At 43.5% G+C, this 25,341-nt stretch overlaps 1 pseudogene; it reads left to right on the top strand.

The window, feature by feature from the left end:
- Positions 1 to 696: 696 nt before the first annotated feature.
- On the top strand, positions 697 to 22,967 carry LOC139423979 (tetraspanin-1-like; annotated as a pseudogene).
- Positions 22,968 to 25,341: the final 2,374 nt, after the last annotated feature.

Genomic DNA, 25,341 nt, shown 5'->3' with positions numbered 1-25,341 from the left:
TTAATTCAACAGGCATTGTTTCAACTGGTAGAATTATCATTGAAGGCGGTGAATTGAAAAATCTAAGTTAATCTTGTTATTATACGTTTATTCCAATTTACCTCCTCCAAATTCCTCCATCACTGTCACTCTTGGGTATTTTTAAAACTCAACTCAGATTCCTGCATGATTGTGGAAGTCTACTTTTCATTAGAGGCTGTCATGGGAAGATTTAGGTCAAAGTCTGAGCAAATTTCTAAGCAAGAGAAACATTCCGACTGATGAATTATCCTCTGTCTGCAAAACAATGACTTCAATGGAACTGACAGTCAGGTCTTGAAGTATGTTAATTAAATCTAACATTTTCTTAAAAATCCATAGATATATTCTTTCTCTGCTTCCATAACATTCACGTCTCCAAAAGCCCACTTTAATATACAGTGATGCCACAGGTAAAAATGGTGATAGAAGAATGTGCTTACGCCTGTGTTTATGTAGCTGTAACATTGCTGTGACACTCCCTCAGGTGGGCCTTCTACTCCACAGGGAAGTGAGCTCCTTGCCTCTGAAACCTGCCTCACTCCCACCTGTTTGCCTCAGCACACCCCCTCCCTGACTGTTTATAACCAACCTGCAGCCACCGAGAAGCACGGGAAGAGAACGAGAGAGTTTGTGTGTAGAAGAGAGAAAAACGCAGTACAGGTCACTCTCCGAGGACACAGGTAAATTAGCCACATTCGCTCTCCATCACCCCAGTGAAGGTAAGGCCCAGTCTCATCGAAACCTGTTGTACCACTCCACTGTAGGGTATACTATTGTAAATGAGAATAACAAGGGTTGACTCATCTGGTTGTTGAAAATGCTCCATAGAGTAGTGTTAGTGTTCAAATACTGGAGAGTTGAGACCAAATCACGGACGCTGGACAGAGTGGATTTCAGTTGTAACAAAAGACAGTTTTAATGAGTCAGAGATATCTTGTCCCGCAGTTTTACGTGCACGGACCTAGTTCACATAACTCGGCAAGGAGCCAGGTGAAAAAGAGGCCTATACAATGGTTACACACATTTTTATACATAGAATAAAGTAGGTGGAGTCTTGTCGTTTCGGTCTTCTTGACTGGTCGGAGGGTTGGAGGCGGGCCTTGCTCTAGCCAGAGCGGGCCCCATTGGTGCACAGCAAAAGTTCTTTGCTCTTGGGACCGGCCAGTTAGAGGGAGATGAGATGTGTGTTTATATAAGGAAGAGGGGGTCAGTCTTCTGGCTGGGTGTATGTATTCTTACGACGGAATGTCTTTGTTTATATGAGCTATGTGTATGAATATTTATATAACAAATCCCCCTCTTCACGTCTATTAGACGTGAAAACTATAGCAGAAAGGTGGCGGTTGCAATCGTGGGTATACATAAGGTGGTGCTCCTAACCTTGTCTGATTTGCATGGTGGGTCTGTAGGTGTAGTGCTACGTTTGGGACGGGAGTGATTGGAGGGAGTGATATCAGGAAAGGAGTTAGGGACATGTGTAGGGGTTGGTGTATGTGATGTGGCAGGGTGAAATAGTTGTTCAATTAACCATGTGAAAGTCCTAGGGTTACTCCAAATATCAGTATGAATATCACAAATAAGGGACCAGATATCCCCAGCCTCACCCAGAGAGGGAGAAATTTCCCTCTAACTGGGCGAGGTTCCCTTCTCAGGGGAGGCGGAGTTTGATGCCGCATCACCTGAGGAAGGAGTGTCTTCATTTGGAATCGAATTTAGGCCGCTCAAATCAGCTCTGACTTCAGTCAGTGTTCTAGAAGGAATTGGGGCTGGGGTGCAATGTGTAAGGCGGTGTCAAGGTGTGCCTGATTTACCTTTGACCTGGACTGAGTGTGAAGTAACCTCCTTCACTTCGTACGGTCCAGTCCACCTGGGTTCCAGCCACTTTCTCTTGTGGACTGTAACCCTCACCCCGTCACCAACCTTTACCTTCAGTAGTGTCGTGTCCCCCGGCAGCTCCCCCTCCTGGACCTTGTGAACCTGGGTAGAGAGTGCTGCAGAGAGAACCGTCAGTTTTTTCACATAATTAGACATTACAATTTGTTGTACATCAAGGGCGGGCATATGACCTCCCTCCCTTGGTGGACCATGCATGACTCTACCAGTCATTATCCCAAAGCTATCTTAGCTTTTGGTTTGACGTTCCACCAGATTTTGGGATTGGGGCCTGTACACAGATCCAAATCTGTGGGTTATGCCAAATCTTTCTTCCACCTGTCTCAGGTGTTTGTTAAATGTGAGCCATTTGTCAAATTTGATTTGTCTTGGGATGCCATACCTGGGTATTAGTTTGGTTTGTAGCCACTTAAAGACTGACCTAGCATCCTCCCCTTTTGTTATTATTGCCTCTACCCATTTGGAGAACCTATCTACTATGACTAGGAGATAGAGTTTGCCTTTAGATAAATTTTCGGGGCCCATGTCGGTGTAGTCTATACTAATATCCTGAAAACATGCATTAGGTATTACGTATGAGCCCATTGGTGTTTGATATGGTTTCTTTGGGTTGTGTCTGTCACAACCATTGCATTCGTCACAAAATAAATCATCGTCATAAAATAAGTCAGTCATATTTTTTATGTGAGGGTGCCACCAGATGTGCGAGGCCTTTTTGGAGGGTCTTTAGTTTGCCTTCGTGTGTGGGGCCATGTGTTTCTCATAAAAGTTCTGGGTCCATCAGTGTGGCCTGCTTCATGGGCATGGGCTGAGTCTGTATAGATATTCAGTCTTTCCTTTTCCTCTGATGAGGACCTGCGTCAATCCGATGATTTCAGCTAATTTGGCCGATGCTGGTTGAGGGATGATGGCTGATTGAAGGGTGACATCACGAGGTGAGCTGTTTTTTCAATAGCTTTTGCTACTGCAGCAACGTATCTGGAGCATGTTGACTGTCCTACCTCAATGTGGTCAAGTTTGAAGAGTAGTACATCAAGACCCTTCTCTCCCCCTCTTGTTTCTGGAATAGGACGGATGAGGTGAATCCTTCCCTTTCAGAAACATCCAAATGGAACTTGTTCTTGTAGTCAGGTGCAGTCAGAGCTGCTGCCGCTGATAGATCTGTTTTCAGGAATGCTATGGCTGTTGATGCTTCAGCCGTCCAGGCCAGGGGTGCATGGAGGTTCCTTGATCGTAGGATGACCGGTGCTGCCACCCCCTCTGGGCCACACCCAATGGTACAACACCTGATAGGTGGGGTCAGGTGCATCATGTCTTCGTCCCAGTCTGCAGTGTAGAGGCAGTCATCAGTTTCTGTTGCATTGAGTGTGCAATGGATCTCAGCTTGGGGAGTCTTATATGGGTGCAGAGTGTAGATTTGAGCTTTCAGTTGGTTGAACTTAAACTGGATGTGAGGGGTGGCAGGCCCTGTGGGTAGGCATTTTAGCCAGTACACTTCTTGGGCTTCAGACAGTGTGGTCATCGGCAGGAGTGGCATCCTCATCATTCTTACTGGGTGATCAGGTGTTGAAGTGGGAGGGTTGGTTGTAATCTTGCTGCTCCTGCTGCATGTGGCTAGATTCTGGGTGGTTGTATGCTGGCTGTTGCTGATGCATGGGTGTGGGTCCTGGTTGCTGATGTTGCAGAGGTGGGTTTCCCCCACTTCCTCTTGCTCTCCATTGCTGTTGCTGCGGGGAGAGTGGTTTCATGCAATCTCTGGCAAAATGACCGGTAATTCCGCAGTTAAAACACTGGTAATTTCCCCCTCTGTGTTGTCCAGTGTAGGGACCCCGTCGAGCCCATACTGGGTGTTGTTGTTGCAGGATATACTGCTGTGGGTGAGGGTATTGGGGTGGTGGGGCTGCCTGCTGTTGGATCATCTGAGAGACAGTCTGTGCCACGATTTGGGAGATGTCTGTTTTGGTTCCCGGCTCCTTCGTTTCTTCCGCCACCATCTGTTTCTTAGGTTTTTCTCCTTGTTGTGCTTCCTTCAATTGGAGTTTCAGGAGTTGTACCTGGAGGGACTGCACCTGGCTCTCAGCACCCCCTCTTTCCTTGTTGTGCTGGGTCACATGGTGGTGCACATGAGTGTTGAATTGGGTCAGAGGAAGTGCAAACAACCCTACCGTTCCTCTGAGTTTGGTTTTAACATCTCCGGGACACCCGTTGACCACCATTTCCTTCCACATGCTGAGTGTGGTATCAGTGTGATCGAATGGTTCTTCGTGGACCGATCTCCATGTGGTCTTAGCCCTGTCCAGGTATGCTGCAGGTTGCTCACCTGGGTTGATTGTAAAGGAGGATAAGGTGGCATGGTTTCTTTCTGTAGGGTATGCTCTCCGTAGAACTTCCCATAATCTGGTACGGAAGTGGTCTATGGGCAGTGTTGGGGCCCGCCATCCAAGGTCAGCTGCTGTCATGAGGGCCTCCATGGTTCCGTGGTCGGTGGCTCTTGCTAGAAGTGCTTTCATGTCTCCTAGGCAGAGTTGCAGGCCTGACGTAAGTGTCTGCAGTTGAAGTAGCCACGCTGAAGCTCCTCCATGTAGGCTAGGCATCTGTCCCATCAGTGTTGTTAAATCAGTCATTTTCCAGGGCTGGTACTCCACAGTGTGTGCATCACCTGGTGTCGGTCGCAGGGGGTACTGTCCTGCCATCTCCTGCTCTCGCTCTCTTCTATCAGCAATTCTGGAGGACCGACGGAGTGTTTCGGACCCCATTGATTCGGTAACTTTGGTTACTGTTCCTCTCATTATGCCTTCCACACGGTAGGCTCCCTCTCTGTTGTTATCTTGGTTAGCTATTAGCTCCCTGAGTTCCTTAGCTCGAGCTATTGATGATTTCAGCAGCTCCTGCATCTTAGTCACGTTTGGAGCTCCCATCGGAGCTGGGGTGAGCACCATGTCAATTTCTTCTTTGTTTTCGATATCCATGTTCTGATGACAGTCCTCCCTATCCGTCTGATAGAAGTGGTTTGAATCTAATCTTGTTTGTAAGTGTCCTCTGGTTTCAGAGGTGAGAGAGTTCACAGAGGAGCATTGCGGCCTCCGTTCCTGGGGGAGGTCTCCTGCTCCTGGAATCCCAGTTTCGAACTGTTCACATACCATATGGCCAGCCGTTATCCCCAGGGTAATTTCCCCTTTTAACTCCCCTTGGTCTATTCTCAGAACTGGAGCCTGTATTGTGGGAGGTGCCCTGGGTAGGAATGGGTTGTGTGACGGGCTCCGGTGATTTTGTCCCTTTGAGTATGGCTGGGGCTGAACTGCCTCCATTGTCAATTGTGGATATAGTGAGGGAGAAACGGCCACAGGGGGAGCCGTGGGCAAGTTCTCAGGCGGAGCTTTAACATCCCCCGACGCCACAATAGCCACGCCCATCATGTCTGGTGTGTTTTTGGGCAGCACCCTCCTACTCTCCTGTATGGCCCATGTACCTATCTTGAGCTCCCCCTCTGCTCTCTCTCTCTCTCTTGTACCTACTTTTTTGAACCTGTGTATGTTGTTTCTCTCCGCCTCACTCGCTTTTGCATGCTCTACTGCGTCCTCTAATTCTGTCTGCATATCTTGGAGTTTCCCCCCTGTAGGTGGTCCTCCGCTAAAATAACCTGCTTGTGTCCATCTTATCCGTAATCCTTTCCACACTTTCTCCACTTTCCCATACTGTTTTTTACCTCCCGCTCTATCAATCATACTCTGATCTAAATAATCATTGAATTTTAGTTTGGGCGTGGTAGCTGCAGACATTTTATCTAGTTCGTCTGATAATGTGTATAATGCGTTATTTAGGTATATTCAATTCTTACTATGTGGTGTTTATTTCTATCGTTGTATGCTTAGCCTGTCCCTGGTCGAGACAAAGGGGGTTATCAGTATGTGACGCCCGCCACGTGTGTATTTCACCGGTATTTTATTTGAATTTGTTCAGCGATTCGTTTAGGTATTTTCTATAAATGATTCTGCGATTTCCTTTTGGAACAATATATCAGTGAATATATGCGGTTCTATAACAATTTTCAGAGTAATTCTAGCTCTTTAGGAAATATAGATAGAATTTCTAGACAACTAAAAGTTGTTCAGTGAATTATTTAAATACTTTCTGTAAACAATTCAGTAAATTCCTTTATGAACTTATATCAGTAAATTCGAGCGATTCTATAGCAATTGTCAGAATAATTCTATATATTTAGGAAATATGGATAGAATAGAAAAACCCCAAAATCAGTGTGTAGCTTTTAGCGTCTGTAAAACAAAGTCTGTACTAAGCTCGGCGGCTTATTTAAATACTTTCTAGAAACAATTCAGTAAGTTCCTTTATGAACTTATATCAGTAAATTCCAGCGATTCTATAGCAATTGTCAGAATAATTTTAAACTTTAGGCAATATCAACAGGAATGAAAAAAAAAAACGAAAATCAGTATTCCAGCCCGGCTGCTGTCAAAGTTGCACGGCCATTCGATACTAAGGTGGCTTTGTCTTTCAGCACGTGTGCCTAATAGCCCAGTTACGTATCCCAACCTACTCCGCGACAAACGTTTCTTTCAATTTAATTTCCCCCATCTCCAAATCATGGAATGTCAACTCTGGTTCATCTTATGTTTATTGTTTGATGTGCAATAGCCACATCATTCCCGATCTCTGTCTAGTGGAAGGCCAAACTTACATATCCTGTATCTACTCGACTACACCTCTTACAAAACCTATTAAATAATACACAGCTTTTTTAATAGGGCATTTTTCATGCAGATTCATTCAATCCAACCACACCTCCACAAGACCTATTCGATGTTATATGTATCAACAGGAGATTTTACTTGCAGATCCGGTTCATCTATCATTCAACTATAACCACACCTCCACAAGACCTTATTCGATAGTACAGAACGTATCAAAATAGGAAATTTTTACTTGCAGATTCGGTTCATCTATCATTAAACTATAACCACACCTCCACAAGACCTTACTTGCAGATTCGGTTCATCTATAACCACACCTCCACAAGACCTTACTTGCAGATTCGGTTCATCTATAACCACACCTCCACAAGACCTTACTTGCAGATTCGGTTCATCTATAACCACACCTCCACAAGACCTAACTTGCAGATTCGGTTCATCTATAATTCATTCATTCGTATGAAATTCTCATTGAATTTCCAACATCCATAATTGTGTCCATTACGTGTTAAAACACAGCCACTATTTAACGTCACCTCTATACACAACCCAATACATATATAATTAGGACAGTTTTCTATGCAGATTTCAGAACAAATAGGGTCCCTGGAGGAATTTAACACATTGGTCAATCACAATTCACACATTCCTATTAAAATAACTGAGTATAGGCCCATTAATAAGAATATATATATATATTTTTTTTTTTACAAAACAAGATATCTTTAATCAATGTCTTAGGTTCTTATGTAAAAAATTTGGGCACCGATTCATACTCACGCCCAGTACTTTCTGATCAAAATTTGGTTTAGACTATAATACAATATGCAGATTTCGATATAACGGGCTCTGCTCACCTTTATATAGAGCGCTCCGATCAGATTTCCTGAGGCAAGATGAATGGCTGGGGAAGTCACTCTTCCGTCTGATTTTTTTAGCCGTGATCAGTCTCGTCCTCTCACACTAACTTATAATAGATCGAATTCAAGAACAACCATCCTCTGCTACCAATTCTGTTAGTGTTCAAATACTGGAGAGTTGAGACCAAATCACGGACGCTGGACAGAGTGGATTTCAGTTGTAACAAAAGACAGTTTTAATGAGTCAGAGATATCTTGTCCCGCAGTTTTACGTGCACGGACCTAGTTCACATAACTCGGCAAGGAGCCAGGTGAAAAAGAGGCCTATACAATGGTTACACACATTTTTATACATAGAATAAAGTAGGTGGAGTCTTGTCGTTTCGGTCTTCTTGACTGGTCGGAGGGTTGGAGGCGGGCCTTGCTCTAGCCAGAGCGGGCCCCATTGGTGCACAGCAAAAGTTCTTTGCTCTTGGGACCGGCCAGTTAGAGGGAGATGAGATGTGTGTTTATATAAGGAAGAGGGGGTCAGTCTTCTGGCTGGGTGTATGTGTTCTTACGACGGAATGTCTTTGTTTATATGAGCTATGTGTATGAATATTTATATAACAGTAGTAATTTGATGTTGCGTTTTATATTCTCCTGTAGTCAGGTGCACTGACAAAAATGTATTATTTGTTCCTCTCCGGAGACCTTGACTCAAGACTGTAATTATTCCTCTCTTATAACCAGGTTTCCATCCAACCGTTTTAGGCGAGTAAAGTAGATGTCGGATAAAAAAAAATTCACAGGCCTAATGGCAACATAACATTTTTCGGTAAACTTTCAAAATGTCGATAAAACAAAATACACTAGACAAGATGAGACCTTTTTGTGTCGGTAAAATAAATTATGCGATTAATGTAGGTGGAAACGCTTTTATGCGCAAATATTGATATAATAACCATCATATCGAAGGAAATGTGGGAGTCACGCGATGACTTGTAGTCCCCCACTACGATTTGTCGGGAAAGCATGAACTGTATTAGGTTACAGTTAAAATCAATTATGAATTTAACAGGGTGGTGATAGTGAAAGGTGTTGAGCTTGATGCGCCTTCCCAACAAATATCGAGGGTCTTATTATGGTGACATGATAATCGATGCTTTACTGCGGTTAATTTTTTAAATTTTTTTAAATCTCGCTCTTTTGTCCATAATAATCTCATGCGTACGCTTTAGCACGTGCCAATACCAGAGTGGACACATTTACTATAGAGCTCCACAATGGAGGCGTCATAATACCCATAAAAGCTAGCGGTCAAACAGGAAAATGGTTCCAATCACTTTTCCACCATTCATTTTTCCCCATAGGGGATTTTTTAGAAACACTTGTTTCATGTTGTGGTACTTTATGTAGCCCAAGGCACTTTTTTGTGAGACAACCACCAGTAGAGTTGAACATGGGATGGAAACCGATTTAACTGCAACGTATATGTTTATGTGCACTACGTTGCATGCATAGCCTTTTATCTGCAGCAAGCCAATTTGATGGATTCACATCTCTGCTGGGTAAATGCGCATAGTTTTTAAACACATTTTAGGATATTTGAATTAAAATCTGTCGCCAATTGGATGGAAACATTGCTCATGACATCCTTTTAGATTTGTCTAGTGTTTAGAGTTTTAGCACGCTCAGCTCAGACAGAGAGTCTGACAAAGGGTTGTCTCTGTGAGTGAATTACTGTGTATATTCTTTCTGACAATTATTTAGATTTGTCCTTGTGGAATGGAATATTTTCATGTATTACCATTAATCCCAAAACCCCATTACTCAAAGCACTACCCTAGGGCTCATGAGGAAACCCACCTTCAACAATGTAATCCTTCATACATTTCAAACGTTCCCATTTTGGAGTAGACTACATGTTAGGAATTGTCATTGAACCATATTAGGTCAACTGTTACACGGGATGACAGCTGACTGAGATAAAGCTTTGATAAATATTATGTCTTTCCTTTCTTTCCTCTAGTCGTTAATTGGCATGTTCGTCAACAGGGGTTTGCTATCTTGATCATCATTCCAGGAAATGTTTGTCACCAGGTCACTGGCTTCCTTGTGGATGAATTCATTATCCCGCTCTTCATGACTGAATACCACATTACTCCTAACATGAAATCAACAAAGCTATGCCACTCACTGTGTCATATTATTCAGCAGATTAAAGAATACTTTCCTGAAATTCACCTGATCATTGTATCTATTGATTTCGTTTTTAGGTTACTCTTGTCTAAATGATGTTCTTTACATTGGGATTGTGGGTTATTTAGCTGCTTTGTGTTTATTGCATTTTCATTTTCAAAGCATGTAAAGTCTTAAGGTCCATAGCTACTGTATATTATACTCACATTCGTGTTGCATTTGCCTTTAAATAAGGGTAAATAACAGTGTCAATTTATTTTTCAAAACTTGAAAGGACCAATATTATGTGTCGACTCATTACAATACAGTGCCATGAGGTTGTAATTCACTGTCTAGCTCAAAATGGCAGTCCTCAACATTTCTGTTGGTGTCTTTGTACTGTGTGTTGATGGCTCCTGGCTGGGATGTTTTGTTAGTCATTTGCATGTGACTGGTTGTTTTACATCACTAGGCTAACTATGGACTCCGCTGTTGCCTATGGCTTTGTGAAGGCAGAAGATGAGTGGCCACTTGCAGGAAAATCTCCATGAATGAAAGAGGGAAAACCAATTCAGGATATGTTACTATGGCCCCTTCATATGACTAACCTGATGCTCATGGCTAAACATTGACACAGTGATAAACATCCTGACGTTTAGCATCCGTCTCTCAGTACTTGTACTGTATGCCGATGCCATTTCACTTTCTAAGTACTCTATCTGGGACCGTATAAGATAAACACACTATTATGGATACTTTAATCAGAACATCAGAAAGAAAATGACATACATGTCAATCAGAAACTCCTTGACATAGTTCACTGTCACACTACTGGTGCTACTGATCTGTTATTGCTGTTATTAAGAGTACAGTACAAACTAGCTGTCGTTTAGTCACTCAATCACTGTTCCCATCGTATGGGGTTATATGCAGTCAGACACACTAGGGACAGACAGTCCTAAACACACATAGTGATAAAGGGCACCACATGGGGTCATAAAACAGAGCAGTATGAGATGATCCACAGATGGTTTAACTAGCAAAACGGGACAGGACATTAACCTGCTGTGTGTGTGTGTGTGTGTGCGTGCTTGCGTGCGTGCGTGCGTGCGTGCGTGTAATGGGCTACTGTGTTTTAATAAGCCCCTGATTGACACGGAGGGCGAGGAAGATAAAGTTCCTTACAATTTCCTTGTACAGCCTGGACAGGTGATGGACACTGTTCTCATCTGAATAGCAGACCATGTTGAACATTTTGATAGTTTTCTTGTAATTAGATGTCTTTTGCATTGAACATTTAGTGGCCCCAGGTGGAAGAGGGTTTTCAGACATCAAGTGAATTACTGTGTATACTCTTTCTGACAATTAGGCTTTGGGACTGGCCTGCCTCTTGTAAAAAAAATATTCTGTTTAGGGGCCAATTAATTTGTTTAGGGGCCCATTTAAATGAAAATACAGTGGGACATGCTGCCTAGTCGTTGCCTTTGGACTTTCCTTAATTCTAAAGCAAAGGCTCACTTAACTCTTGTTGGTGTTGGGAAAGTGGACTGTACAGTAAATGTCATATAACATTAGTAAAATAAAAAATAGCAAGGGCGCTCTTGACTGTTCAAGGACGAAATGGTGATAGGGAGGATAAGTTAAGTGGCTGGTGTTTTCCCCCACTCTTACTGTAGATGACAAAGGGCTGGTTTCCTGCTAACAAGTCAAGAGACAGCAAACAGCATCAGAGATTGTGTAGAACTGATAATCTGTCACCTAATTAGCCAGACATAACAACTCAATGCAAATGGCACGGAACAAATCTGTGCTAAAGTAGCAGAGAAATGCTTTGTCTTTGTTGTTTGACATAATATATATTTGCTTCTTTAGTGACTGATTGTGTCCACAAAACCATAACTGTCACCTTCCAATATCATTCAATATGACGCAAAGGTTTTTTCAGGAGGTGTAGAAAGGTTCCTGGTGCAAGTTTTCAAAATAAGATTGACCAAAACCCTCAACATACAATTTCCAAAATGTCATTGATAAATAACATAAGAAGTCCATAATTTAGCCGTTATGTTAAGATAGTACTTCCCAAATGAATTAAAGAGAACCTTTGGTCATTATGCTTCCTCCTCTAGACAGTAGGCTACAGACATAGGCAGTAGATTTAGTTCAGACTTTTGACCTCTGATCTCATCTTAATGATTCAGAAGTCTCATAGAATAACTAAACATTATAATCATTACCATAGATGATTATTCATAACAATGTTCCCTTTCTCACCCTTTTCCTCTTCTTTTCTTCCAGGCAGAATAATTCATCAAGAATGGGTTGCTTCGGATTTCTCAAAGTCATGATGTTTGTCTTTAATGGCATCATCTTTGTAAGTTGGAGATGTTTTCATCTTTTTGAGTAAATTATTGATGATTATTGCAAAAGAGTTCAGTTATGCTTCACAATAATGAATCTGAAGGCAATCAGAACACTCCTTATCGATCCTTATCACTTACCACTCCTTATCCTTATTCTGTGTCCCAGAAAAATCAAATCTAATTTGCAATGTGAAAAAGTTCTGAGAACATGGAACAAAAGGACAGACATTTGTTGTGGTTTTACTACTTTTTATGACACAGACATGTAATTTTGGACCAGATAAATAAGATTAGGCACAGAGTAGAATAGTGTGATGTGCTGCAAGGTAAATGCAGCATGAATGTCAGAGAATGTGACGGAGCTATTAAATAAATAAATAAATATTTAAATTTACTGGAAAATACCTATGTAGACATAAAAAAATGATGAAAAGAGAACTGTAGAACGTATTCATACCTCTTGACTTTTTCCACATTTTGTTGTTACAGCCCGAATTCCAAATGGATTAAATCAAATAAAAAATCTCACCCATCGACACACAATACCCCATAATAACAAACTGAAAACATGCTTTTAGAAATTTGACAATTTAGTGAAAATGAAATACAGAAATATCTAATTTACGTACACTACCATTCACAAGTTTGGGATCACTTAGAAATGTACTTGTTATTGACATAAAAACACCTTTGTCCATTTAAAATAACATCAAATTGATCAGAAATACAGTGTAGACGTTGTAAATGACTATTGTAGCTGGAAACGGCAGATTTTTAATGGAATATCTATATAGGCGTACAGAGGCCCATTATCAGCAACCATCCTTCCTGTGTTCCAATGGAATGTTGTGTTAGCTAATCCAAGTTTATAATTTTAAAAGGCGAATTGATCATTAGAAAACCCTTTTGCAGAGCTGAAAACTGTTCTGCTTTAAAGAAGCAATCAACTGGCTTTCTTTAGACTAGTTGAGTATCTGGAGCATCAGCATTTGTGGGTTTGATTACAGGCTCAAAATGGCCAGAAACGAAGCACTTTCTTCTGAAAGTTGTCCGTTTATTCTTGTTCTGAAAAATAAAGGCTATTCCGTGCGAGAAATTGCCAAGACACTTGTACAAAGATATGTACTACTCCCTTTACAGAAGAAAGTGCTTTGTTTCTGGCCATTTTTTCGAACCCACATATGCTGATGCTCCGGATAGTCTAAAGAAGGCCAGTTGTATTGCTCCTTTAATCAGAACAACAGTTTTCAGCTGTGCTAACATAATTGCCAAAAGGTTTTCTAATGATCAATTAGCCTTTTAAAATTATGAACTTGGATTAGCTAACACAATGTGACATCATGTCAGTGATTCTCTCGTTAACACAGGTGTGAGTGTTGATGAGGACAAGGCTGGAGATCACTCTGTCATGCTGATTGAGTTCGAATAACAGACTGGAAGCTTCAAAAGGAGGGTGGTGCTTGGAATCATTGTTCTTCCTCTGTCAATCATGGTTACCTGCAAGGAAACACGTGCCGTCATCATTGCTTTGCACAAAAAGGGCTTCACAGGCAAGGATATTGCTGTCAGTAAGATTGCACCTAAATCAACCATTTATCAGATCATCAAGAACTTCAAGGAGAGTGGTTCCATTGTTGTAAAGAAGGCTTCAGGGCACCCAAGAAAGTCCAGCAAGCGCCAGGACCATCTCCTAAAGTTGATTCAGCTGCGGGATCGGGGCACCACCAGTACAGAGCTTGCTCAGGAATGGCAGCAGGCAGGTGTGAGTGCATTTGAACGCACAGTGAGGCGAAGACTTTTGGAGGATGGCCTGGTGTCAAGAAGGGCAGTAAAGAAGCCACTTCTCTCCAGGAAAAACATCAGGGACGGACTGATATTCTGCAAAAGGTACAGGGATTGGACTGCTGAAAACTGGGGTAAAGTCATTTTCTCTGATGAATCCCCTTTCCGATTGTTTGGGGCATCCGGAAAAAAAGCTTGCCCGGAGAAGACAAGGTGAGTGCTACCATCAGTCCTGTGTCATGCCAACAGTAAGGCATCCTGAGAACATTCATGTGTGGCGTTGCTTCTCAGCCAAGGGAGTGGGCTCACTCACAATTTTGCCTAAGAACACAGCCATGAATAAAGAATGGTACCAACACATCCTCCGAGAGCAACTTCTCCCAACCATCCAGGAACAGTTTGGTGACGAACAATGCCTTTTCCAGCATGATGAAGCACCTTGACATAAGGCAAAGGTGATAACTAAGTGGCTCGGGGAACAAAACATCAATATTTGGGTCCATGGCCAGGAAACTCCCCAGACCATAATCCCATTGAGAACTTGTGGTCAATCCTCAAGAGGCGGGTGGACAAACAAAAACCCACAAATTCTGACAAACTCCAAGCATTGATTATGCAAGAATGGGCTGCCATCAGTCAGGATGTGGCCCAGAAGTTAATTGACAGCATGCCAGGGCGGATTGCAGAGGTCTTGAAAAAGAAGGGTCAACACTGCAAATATTGACTCTTTGCATTAACTTCATGTAATTGTCAATAAAATACTTTGACACTTAAGAAATGCTTGTAATTATACTTCAGTATTCCATTGTAACATCTGACAAAAAATATCTTAAGACCCTGAAGCAGCAAACTTTGTGAAACTTAATATTTGTGTCATTCTCAAAACTTTTGGCCATGACTAGGAAGAAACACAGTTGTCTATGTAAGGTCCCACAGTTAACAGTATATGTCAGAGCAGAAACCTTACCATGAAGTCCAAGGAACTCTCCGAGATAGACTTGTGATGATGCATCTATCTGGGGAAGGGTATAAAACAATTTCAAGACTGGTGAAAGTTTCCAAGTGCACAGTATGGGACTACTCAGACTCTGCCTAGAGCTGGCCGTCCAACCAAAATGAACAACCGGGCAAGGACCTTGGTCAGGGAGGTCACCAAGAACCCAATGACCACTCTGACAGAACTACAGTGTTCCTTGGCTGACAACCTGCCAGAGGGATAAGTATCTACAGCACTTCACCAATCTGGGCTTTATGGGAGAGTGGCCGAACAGAAGCCACTCCTGAGAAAAAGGCACATGACAGCACACCTGGAGTGAAAAACTCTGAGATCATTAAAAGATTCTGTGGTCTGATGAGACAATAATGTATTTATTTGGCCTGAATGCAAAGCGCTATGTCTGGAGAAAGCCAGGCACAGCTCATCACCCATCTAACACCATCTCTACCGTGAATCATGGTGGTGGAAGCATTATGCTATGAGGATGCTTTTCAGCGGCAGGGACTGGGAGACTGGTAAGGATAGATGGAACAATGAATGGAGCCTAATACAGGCAAATCCTTAATGAGAACCTGCTTCCGATGTGCAAACGACCTTAGACTGGGGTGATGATTTACGTTCCAACAGGACCATGACCCCAAGCATACACCCAAAGCAACGCTGCGTTGAATATGAAGAATAGAATATATGAAAGTCCTAATGTGGCCCAGCCAAAGCATTGACTCAAGTGTGTGAATACTTACGTACAGTAAATGGGATTTCTGTATGTAGATGGTGTCACACCCTGACCATAGTTTACTTTGTATATTTCTATGTTTTGGTTGGTCAGGGTGTGATCTGAGTGGGCATTCTATGTTACATGTCTAGTTTGTCCAGTTCTATGTTCGGCCTGATATGGTTCTCAATCAGAGGCAGGTGTTTGTCATTGTCTCTGATTGGGAACCATATTTAGGTAGCCTGGGTTTCACTGTGGGTTTGTGGGTGATTGTTCCTGTCTATGTGTTTTCACCAGATAGGCTGTTTTAGGTTTTCGTTACGTTCATTACGTTCTTTATTTTGTAGTGTTTGTATTGATTCGTGTTTTACGTTTGTTTATTAAAACATGGATCGCAATCGACACGCTGCATTTTGGTCCGACTCTCCTTCTCATACAGAAAACCGTTACAGAATCACCCACCACAAAAGGACCAAGCAGCGTGTCAACAGGCAGGAACAGCCCAAAGTGGAGTACAGTATGGACTATACTTCTTGGGAGGAGATAGACAGGTGGGCGGTCGACCCAGGGAGAGTGCCGGAGCCCGCCTGGGATTCGATGGAGCAGTGCGCGGAAGGATATAGGAGAATGGAGTTTGCGAAGCAAGCAAGGCGCCGCGGACGGAGGCCCCAGAGTCAGCCCCAAAAATTTCTTGGGGGGGGGGCTCAGGGAGAGTGTGGCAGAGTCAGGAGTCAGACCTGAGCCAACTCTCCCTGTTTATCGTGAGGAGCCAAGGAGGAGACCAGAACCAGAGCCGGTGTTGGAGGTGAGCGAAACAGAGACTGTGAAGGAGTTAATGGGGAAATTGGAGGAGAGAGAAATGAGGGAGTTGCTGTGTTGGTGCTTTTTGCATGGAATTCACCCGACGGAACGTGTCGGGGATTTGATGGCACCTGGGTTAGCGCTCCATACTCGTCCTGAGGTGCGTGTTAGTCGGCTGGTGAAGTCGGTGGCAGCCTCACGCACCAGGCCTCCTGTGCACATCCCTAGCCTTGCACGTTCTGTGCCAACACTGCTCTCAAGATCTCCAGTACGCCTTCACGGTCTAGCCCATCCTGTGCCACCTCCACACCCCAGCCCTCCGGTAGCAGCTCCCCGCACCAGGCTTCCTGTGCGTGTCCTCGGCCCAGTACCACCAGTGCCAGCACCACGCATCAGGCCTACAGTGCGCCTCGCCTGTCCAGCGCTGTCGGAGCCCTCCTCCTCTCCAGCGCTGTCGGAGTCTCCCGCCTGTTTAGCGCTGTCAGAGCATTCCGCCTCTACAGCGCTGCCGGAGTCTCCCGCCTGTTCAGAACTGCCAGTCTGCAAGGAGCTGCCAGTCTGCATGGAGCTGCCAGTCTGCATGGAGCTGCCAGTCTGCATGGAGCTGCCAGTCTGCATGGAGCTGCCAGTCTGCATGGAGCTGCCAGTCTGCATGGAGCTGCCAGTCAGCATAGAGCTGCCAGTCTGCATAAACCTGCCAGTCTGCATGGAGCTGCCAGTCTGCATAGAGCTGCCAGTCTGCAAGGAGCTGCCAGTCTGCATAAACCTGCCAGTCTGCAAGGAGCTGCCAGTCTGCAAGGAGCCGCCAGAGCTGCCAGTCTGCAAGGAGCCGCCAGAGCTGCCAGTTAGCATGGAGCAGCCAGAGCCGCCAGTCAGCATGGAGCAGCCAGGGCCGCCAGTCAGCATGGAGCAGCCAGGGCCGCCAGTCAGCATGGAGCAGCCAGGGCCGCCAGTCAGCATGGAGCAGCCAGGCAGCATGGAGCAGCCAGAGCAGCCAGTCAGCATGGAGCAGCCAGTCAGCATGGAGCAGCCAGAGCAGCCAGTCAGCATGGAGCAGCCAGAGCTGCCAGTCAGCATGGAGCAGCCAGTCAGCATGGAGCAGCCAGAGCTGCCAGTCAGCATGGAGCAGCCAGTCAGCATGGAGCAGCCAGAGCTGCCAGTCAGCATGGAGCAGCCAGTCAGCATGGAGCAGCCAGAGCTGCCAGTCGACCAGACTCTTCCAGATCTGCCAGTCGACCAGACTCTTCCAGATCTGCCAGTCGACCAGACTCTTCCAGATCTGCCAGTCGACCAGACTCTTCCAGATCTGCCAGTCGACCAGACTCTTCCAGATCTGCCAGTCGACCAGACTCTTCCAGATCTGCCAGTTGACCAGACTCTGCCAGATCTGCCAGTCAGCCAGACTCTGCCAGATCTGCCAGTCAGCCAGGATCTGCCAGATCTGCCAGTCAGCCAGGATCTGCCAGATCTGCCAGTCAGCCAGGATCTGCCAGAACCGCCAGCCAGCCAGGATCTGCCAGAACCGCCAGCCAGCCAGGATCTGCCGGATTCAACTACCTGCCTGAGCTTCCTCTCAGTGCTGAGCTTCCTCTCAGTGCTGAGCTTCCTCTCAGTGCTGAGCTACCCATCAGTCCCGAGCTACCTCTGTCCCGAGCTGTCCTTCTGTTCCGAGCTGCCCCTCTGTCCTGAGCTGTCATTTAGGAGGGTAACCTATCTAGGGACGCTAAGGAGGTGGACTAAGACTATTATGGAGTGGGGTCCACGTCCAGCGCCAGAGCCGCCACCGCGGACAGATGCCCACCCAGACCCTCCCCTATAGGTTCAGGTTTTGCGGCCGGAGTCCGCACCTTGGGGGGGGGGGTACTGTCACACCCTGACCATAGTTTACTTTGTATATTTCTATGTTTTGGTTGGTCAGGGTGTGATCTGAGTGGGCATTCTATGTTACATGTCTAGTTTGTCCAGTTCTATGTTCGGCCTGATATGGTTCTCAATCAGAGGCAGGTGTTTGTCATTGTCTCTGATTGGGAACCATATTTAGGTAGCCTGGGTTTCACTGTGGGTTTGTGGGTGATTGTTCCTGTCTATGTGTTTTCACCAGATAGGCTGTTTTAGGTTTTCGTTACGTTCATTACGTTCTTTATTTTGTAGTGTTTGTATTGATTCGTGTTTTACGTTTGTTTATTAAAACATGGATCGCAATCGACACGCTGCATTTTGGTCCGACTCTCCTTCTCATACAGAAAACCGTTACAGATGGGTGAGGGGAAAAAATCAATTTAATCCATTTAGAATTCCGGCTGTAACAAAACCAAATGTGGAATAAGTCAAGGGGCATGAGTACTTTCAGAAGGCACTGTATGTGCATGTTAGGTAAGACACAAAGGGCAGCAGTTGATGTGGTCTTCTTTGACTTAATGGAAACCACCCAACAATGCTATGCTCTCTTCCCCCAGTTGGCGGGCGCTGCCATCCTGGGCGTGGGGATCTGGGTGAAGGTTGACAGCGGCTCGATCCTGGGGTTCCTCAAGGGTATAAAAGACGCTCCGGCGGAGATGAACCAGATCCTAAATGTGGGCTACCTGTTGATTGCTGTGGGGGCCGTGCTGCTGATCGTAGGTTTCCTGGGCTGCTGTGGCGCCATGAAGGAGAGCAGGTGTATGCTGCTCATGGTAGGTTACCTAAAATATGAGCTATTTGTTATATGTGCTATGTTATCACCAATGTGATTGACAATGACTCAGTCAACAAGCTTGATTATCAAGCTACTCATTTCTCCTTTCAGAACTTTCTACAGTAGAGTAGGTAGCTACACTGGTAAATGCAACAATTTCATATAAGGAAATCAGTCAATTGAAATCAATTCGTTAGGCCCTAATATATGGATTTCACATGACTGGGAATACAGATATGCATCTGTTGGATACCTAAAAAAAAAGGTGTGGATCAGAAAACCAGTCAGTATCTGGTATGTCCACCATTTGCCTTATGCTGGGCGACAACTACTTCGCATATAAAACATTTTCCCCCAATTTTGTGATATCCAAATCCAATTCCTGTGATATGCAATTAGTGTACGGATTCGGGATAGGCAAAGGTCGAGAGCCACGTGTCCTCCAAAACACGACCCGTCTCGCTTAACCCTGAGGCCAGCCGCACCAATGTGTCGGAGGAAACACCGTACAGCTGGCGACTGAAGTCAGTGTGCATGCACCCGGCCACCACAAGGAGTTGCTAGAGCACGATGGGACAAGGACATCCTAGCCGGCCAAACCCTCCCCTAACCCGGGCGATGCTGGGTCAATTGTGCACCGCTTCATGGGTCTCCCAGTCGCGGCTGGCTGCGACACAGCCCGGGATACGAACACAGCCCGGGACACGAACCCGGATCTGTAGTGAAGCCTCTAGCACTGCGATGCAGTGCCTTAAACTGCTGCGCCACTCGGGAGGCCCTTCCTTCGCATAGAGTTGATCAGGCTGTGGAATGATGTCCCACTCCTCTTAAATGGCTGTGCAAAGTTGCTGGATAGTGGCGAGAACTGGATCAAGCTGTCGTACATGCCTATCCAGAGAATCCCAAACGTGCTTAATGGTTGACATGTCTGGTGAGTATGCAGACCATGGAAGAACTGGGACATTTTCAGCTTGCAGGAATTTTGTACAGATCCTTGTGACATGGGGCTGTGCATTATCATGCTAAAACATTAGGTGATGGCGGCAGATGAATGGCACAACAATGGGCCTCAGGATCTCGTCACGGTATCTCTGTGCATTCAAATTTCCATCGATAAAACGCAATTGTGTTTGTTGTCGGTAGCTATGCCGGCCCATACCATAACCCCACCGCCACCATGGGGCACTCTGTTCACAACGTTGACATCAGCAAACCGCTTGCCCACATGACGCCATCTGCCCGGTACAGTTGAAACCGGGATTCAACCGTGAAGAGCATACTTCTCCAGCATGCCAGTGGGCATTAAAGAGGAGCATTTGCCCACTGAAGTTGGTTATGATGCCAAACTGCAGTCGGGTCAAGACCCTGGTGAGGATGACGAGCATGCAGACGAGCTTCCCTGTGACAGTTTCTGACAGTTTGTGCAGAAATTCTTTGGTTGTGCAAACCCACAGTTTCATCAGCTGTCTGGGTGGCTGGTCTTAGACAATCACACAGGTGAAGAAGCCAGATGTGGAGGTCCTGGGCTGGTGTGGTTATACGTGGTCTGCGGTTGTGAGGCCGTTTGGACCTACTCCCAAATCCTGTAAAACAACGTTGGAGGCGGCTTATGGTAGAAAAATTAACATTACATTCTCTGGCAACAGCTCTGGTGGACATTCCTGCAGTCAACATGCCAATTGCATGTTCCCTCAACTTGAGATATCTGTGGCATTGTGTTGTGTGACAACTGCACATTTTAGTGGCTTTTTATTGTCCACAGCACAAGGTGCACCTGTGTAATGGTCATGCTGTTTAATCAGATTCTTGATATGCCACACCTGTCAGGTGGATGGATTATCTTGGCAAAGGAGAAATGCTTACTAACAGGGATGTAAACAAATTTCTGCACAAAATTTGAGAGAAATAAGCTTTTGTACATATGGAACATTTCTGGGATCTTTTTTATTTCAGGACCAAAACTTTACATGTTGTGTTTTATATTTTTGTTCAGTATAAATGAAATGTGTGTAAATGCACTGTAATCCGTTTTCTCGGTTCAACCACTCAATCTCTCTTTCTTATTGTCTCCTTTTCCTCTTTTTCTAGTTCTTTGTGATTGTGTTGGTGGTGTTCATTGCAGAGGTGGCTGGAGCAGTGGTTATCCTGGTGTTTAAACCCTTGGTAAGCGTACATTAGGTTCATTCGCTCTCCTCATATTGCTAAAGGGGGTTACAGACTGTCTGTGGAGAATTTGATGAAAAGACTACACTCTTAGAAAAGAAGGTGCTATCTAGAATCTAAAAGGGTTCTTTGGCTGTCCCTGTAGGAGAACCCTTTGAAGAACCCCTTTTGGTTCGAGTTAGAACTCTTTTGGGTTTCATGAAAACCTTTTCCCCAGAGGGTTCAACATAGAACCCTTTTGAGTTCTACCTGGAACAAAAAGAGTTATCCTATGGGGACAGCCGAAGAACCCTTTTGGAACCCTTTTTTCTAAGAGTGTGTGATTTGTGTTATGTCTTTCAGGCAGGTCAGTTGATTGAGAAACTGGGAACCAAAGTGGTTCAGAACATTAGGAAGGACTATGGAGAAAATTCAGACGTCACCGCTCTCTGGAATGCTACTATGGATACGGTACTTTACAATATCCTGCCGGCCTGTTTTCATACCTTGAAAATAAGATGTTAGGCCTGCAAATAATGTCTCAAATAACATTACGTCATTTATATTTGCTTGTGTATTAGACATCTTATTTAGTTTTTCAACAGAACTGTTCTAATGAGATCTGTCTCTGTGTCCACTCTAGCTAAAGTGCTGTGGATTCTACAACTATACAGACTTCACTGACTCTCCATTTGAAAAATACACCCATCTCTATCCTCAACAGTGCTGCCACAGAGCTGATTTCAGCTCTTGTGATGATACAAGTGCTGTATGTTAAGTTCATGTTTTAAGTATCCCTATATTTATGTTATTACGGTGATATCACTGTTATTAGTACGCCTGCGCAGTAGTATAACTGTTGATGGAACTGGCCTGAGTGTAATGGTGACGATATACGGTGAAGTAAACCTTGTTAAACTGGAACCTAGTCGTTGTATCATTTTGAGTTAACACTGTAGTCAGTGCGGGTCCAAACCTGGTATGAGCTCTGAACTCATCACCTCAACAAGTTAATCACACTCCATCCATACTCAAACTCATCAATAGAAGGCCCGTTTGAGAATGTAACACACTTTACAGTTGGACACCCAGTGGCCTCACCTGTCTAAATAACTGTATTACATTTGTGTGTCCCCACAGACAATCATCGGCTGCTTCCCAACGCTTATGCAACTGATTGATAAAAACACTATTGTCATTGTGGCAGTGGCATTGGGGATCGCTGCCCTTGAGGTACTGTTGACTCCTTCCCTCGCTCTGTCTATTTCAAGGTCACATTCTCTTTTGTTTTGAAATAGCACAAATGTAGATGCTTTGATGCAAATTCAACAAAAATAATGTGATGTTGTGTTCAGTTTCATACAGTGGGCTTTGTTTAAAAGTTTAGCATAACCACAGCATTTATTTACTGTTCCTGTTTTCCTAGATATTGGCGATGGTTGTCTCCATGACTTTGTACTGCATAATAGGCTCAAAGAGTGACTGACTGAAAACCAATGGAGGGAGGGCCATAGAAACACCTGCCTGGATGGCATCTCTGGACACTCCTTAGGACGACTACAGGGATGGATGCATAAGGTTCTCTGAAATCACCAAGACTGAAGAGAAATCTAAGGAAGCTTTGTGATAAGGAGAGGCGCCCCACCACTGAGCCCGTTTAAATTAAATCCTGTACGAGATTATTGGATATGGGAAATGTCTATTTGTATTGAAATCTTTTATTGTATTGTATACATAGTTCACCTGAAAATGATGCAGTCTTACATTTAGATTGCAGCAATACATTGCCCTATGTCCATTCCACTCTGCACAGTATCATCAAAGTTTTTATTAAAATAACAATATCAATTCACTGTCAGGAAATATTTATGTGCCACTTTTTATTAATTGATTTTCTACAGATGCTACATGCTCTGGAGAATGAATAAAAAGGTTGCAACTTGCAACGCTCTGAAAATAAGTTTAACTGATTTATTGCATTGTAACTATTGTATAATGGCAATGTTTTTAAAATACGTTTAACTCACGTTTTGGTATCAAAGGCACACATCTTTTCTAGTCCAAGTTCTCTCTAAAATAGTTCAATCTGTGTGGTGTCTATCTGCTGTTGGAAATTCTGTCTTTAGTGTCTTCAGAAAGGACGCAAAACGGAGATTCACCACAGAACAGAGTTACTAAACCCAGAGGCGCAACATCGCGAGACTTCCGGGATCGACCAGGCCGTGGTTTGTGGTTTAAAAAGTTAATGAGATAAATGAAATATAAAGGCACAACGTAGATTCGAGGCCATGTCTTAAGTAGTTGAACATGTTATTACTCCAACCTCGTGAAAGTGACAAACTGACACGTTTTCATTTTCGTCAAAAAACTAAGGAGTGCATTTGATTTTGACGGCCTGCACATGCGCATTTCGGTGCGAGACGACCGTTAGAGCCGATGACGTTTTCTATGCATGAGTTTAGCTCGCAAGGTCGCCATGACATGAATTCATCCTATTTCTTTAGACTTGAGAAATTTCACTCTAAAAATAACACTATCCATAAGCTAAACATTGATGCTGTTATTACAGATGACCAAAAATTAATCGCTAAATACTGTAGCAATTTTTACAGAAAATAGTATAGCTCTATGTACTGTCAGGAATCCACAGATATGTTTTTTAACTCACTGAATAATGTTCACTCTATCAGGTATATAAAATCTAAACAGTGTGATGAACCCATCAAAGTTGAAGAGATTATAGAGTCTATCAAACATCTAAAGAACAATAAATCACCAGGTGTTGATGGAATTACATCAGAATTTTACAAATTATTTTCTGAACAAGTAGCTCCCTTCCTATTTGAAGTCTTTTTAGAGAGTATTAAAAACAAAGTTCTCCCTCCTACAATGAGTCAGGGGTTAATAACACTGATACCTAAACCTAAAAAATAAGTGCTGCTTATCGATAACTGCCGTCCAATTTGTCTTCTTAATAATGACTATAAGATATTAGCCTCACTACTTGCAAAAATAATTAAAGAAGTCCTGGATGCAATCATTGATGAAACACAGTCTGGCTTCATGAGGAACAGACATATTTCTAACAATGTCAGACTAGTATTAGACGTACTTGACTACTCAGACCTAATAACTGAGGATAGCTTCATATTATTTTTAGATTTTTATAAAGCATTTGACACAGTAGAGCATCAGTTTCTCTTCCACTCCCTTGAGAGACTTGGCTTTGGGGATTTTTTCTGTAAGGCTATTAAGACTCTCTATGCAAATGGTAACAGCTCTATCAAATTGAAATATGGCACCTCACCTAGATTTGAGTTAAAGAGAGGAATCTCTCTGTACCTGTTTTTATTAATCACCCAACTTCTTGCAAATTCTTTAAATAATAGTCCTGTACAAGGTATTTCCATAGCTGGTAAAGAAATTATTATAAGCCAGCTGGCTGACGATACTACACTTTTTCTGAAAGACGCTAACCAAATTCCCATATCGATCAATGTGATACAATCCTTTTCCAAAGCGTCTGGTCTATCTTAACATTAATAAATGTGAACTCATGCCTGTCAGATTGTGTGACACCTTCATATTATGGTATTCCAGTAAAAGAAGAACTTACATATTTAGGCATAACCATTACAAAGGATCAGAAGTCTAGAGGCTTACTAAATTTTAACCCTCTTATTAAAAAACCCCAGAAGAAACTAAATCAATGGCTACAGAGGGACTTATCTTTAAAAGGTAGAGTCCTAATAACCAAGGCTGAAGGTATCTCTAGACTAACATATGGTGCTCTATCTTTATATCTTGACCGTAAAATAAGCAAGGAGATAGACCAGATGCTTTTCAACTTTCTTTGGAGAAACCGTACCCATTACATTAGGAAAACTGTTGTAATGAACACTTATGAGAATGGTGGACTGAATTTTCTGGACTTTACTACTTTAAATAATACTTTTAAGATCAATTGGATAAAACAATTCCTAAGAAGACCCACTTCTATCTGGAATTTTATTCCTCATCACGTCTTCTCTACTTTTGGTGGCCTTAACTTCATGTTGTTTTGCAATTATAATATTGACAAGGTTCCAGTGAAACTTTCTGCTTTTCATCGGCAGGTTTTCTTGTCATGGTCCTTAATTTATAAACACAATTTTTCTCCACACAGATATTATATATGGAATAATCGGGATATATTGTATAAAAATACCTCTCTGTTTTTAGAATATT

Source organism: Oncorhynchus clarkii, chromosome 13 (genome assembly GCF_045791955.1).
Source record: "Oncorhynchus clarkii lewisi isolate Uvic-CL-2024 chromosome 13, UVic_Ocla_1.0, whole genome shotgun sequence".
NCBI lineage: Eukaryota > Metazoa > Chordata > Actinopteri > Salmoniformes > Salmonidae > Oncorhynchus > Oncorhynchus clarkii.
The sequence above is the reverse complement of the archived record's forward strand: the minus strand, read 5'-3'. Positions and strand labels throughout refer to the sequence as shown.